The sequence below is a fragment of the Schistocerca serialis genome, chromosome 6 (assembly GCF_023864345.2).
Source record: "Schistocerca serialis cubense isolate TAMUIC-IGC-003099 chromosome 6, iqSchSeri2.2, whole genome shotgun sequence".
Lineage (NCBI taxonomy): Eukaryota > Metazoa > Arthropoda > Insecta > Orthoptera > Acrididae > Schistocerca > Schistocerca serialis.
This window is the reverse complement of record NC_064643.1, coordinates 476449050-476450968: the sequence shown is the minus strand read 5'-3', so window position 1 is coordinate 476450968 and position 1919 is coordinate 476449050.

The window sequence follows — 1919 nt, the reverse complement described above, 5'->3', positions numbered from 1 at the left end:
GTTCGTACGCTTCTCAACAACAGATTCGGTGACCGATGGATTGGTAGTGGCGGACCAATTCCATGGCCTCCACGCTCTCATGACCTCAACCCTCTAGACTTTCATTTATGGGAGCATTTGAAAGCTCTTGTCTACGCAACCCCGGTACCAAATGTAGAGACTCTTCGCGCTCGTATTGTGGACGGCTGTGATACAATACGCCATTCTCCAGGGCTGCATCAGCGCATCAGGGATTCCATGCGACGGAGGGTGGATGCATGTATCCTCGCTAACGGAGGACATTTTGAACATTTCCTGTAACAAAGTGTTTGAAGTCACGCTGGTACTTTCTGTTGCTGTCTGTTTCCATTCCATGATTAATGTGATTTGAAGAGAAGTAATAAAATGAGCTCTAACATGGAAAGTAAGCGTTTCCGAACACATGTCCACATAACATATTTTCTTTCTTTGTGTGTGAGGAATGTTTCCTGAAAGTTTGGCCGTACCTTTTTGTAACACCCTGTATACACCTTCATCTATAGACATTCTCCGCAATTCACTGTATGATGTATGGCGGAGTGTATCCTGTGCCAACATTAGTCATTTGTCTTCCTGTCCCACTCGCAAATAGAGCAAGGGAAAAGCGACCACCTATATGCATCCTCATGTGAAATGAACATTGGCGGCAGTAGACTCGTTCTGCCGTCAGCTTCAAATGCCGGTCTCTCTAAATTTTCTCAGTAGCGTTCGTCAAAAAGAAAGTCGCCTCCCATATCGATGACTCTTCAAAGAATTACATTATTTAACTGAAATATCTATAGCCACTTGCATTTTGCGGTAGATAAGAAAGTTTCACATGTTAGCTATGCGGTAAAATACTCTCTGCTTTGCATACTATCATTTGCAAAATTTCGTTTCAGTATCTCAAACTGTGCATGAGATGATAAATGTTATGAATATTTCACATTCACTCTATCGTTTGCATGTACAATCAGAAGTGAGTGCACTGTGTACAACCCTTTTTCTGGTCATAGGTATAGATCCTATATCAAGTTTAAAGAAAAATTCAATATGTTAACCTCATTTTTCAAGCTGCATCATGTGATATAACATGCACCAAATGCAAATTCATAGCAACTCCTACTTTTCGTTGCAAACTACTCGAATTTCTTGTAGTACCTCAGTAAATGTAGAAATACTACAACTACGATAGTTAACGAAATGAAAAGTAGTTCATCATGAAGGTGAGAAATGAGACTATAGATGTGTGAAAATTATTATTTTTTCTTTATAGTTTCTTTAAAATCGCTTGAGTAATGCACACCTTCGTTCCTGAAGTGCTCTCGGGGGAGCCAGTGATTGTTTCGTATGTAAGGGATGAAGTTCGCTGCACAATTGAGGCGGCCGCCCCTTAGGAACGGAGAGGTGGACTCGCCCAGCATGAGAACGAGAATGCGCTTCTGCACATGGAGCTAGTAATCTTGCACAGTTTCTGCTGGTGTTAGTGTTGGGTGCCACACCGCCACGCCATTTCAGTGCTTGTGTGAAGTTGTTCATAGAGAAAACCATAGCATAAAGAGAAGCGGAAGCCTCCCCTTTTATTATTTGTCAGGAATTTCAAATGAAACCACATTGGTTGAAAACCACAAGAGTGACGATTAATTTATAACTTTTCAGTATAATCTCCGTCCCTTTCCTTAATTTTGCTCCATCTTTTAATAAGGGCGTGTACTCCAGTTTGGTAAAATGCACAGTTCTTTTTTATTTTATTTATTCGTATGGCTCACATGCAGCTTAAAATTACAGGCATACGACATTAGTAATACTATATACAACAGGACTATGAAAATACAAAACTACACATAAAAGTAACTAAATGTCGATATCTAGGTTCCTAAACCGTATAAGAGCCATATCATCACCTTTCATAAGGTCACTCC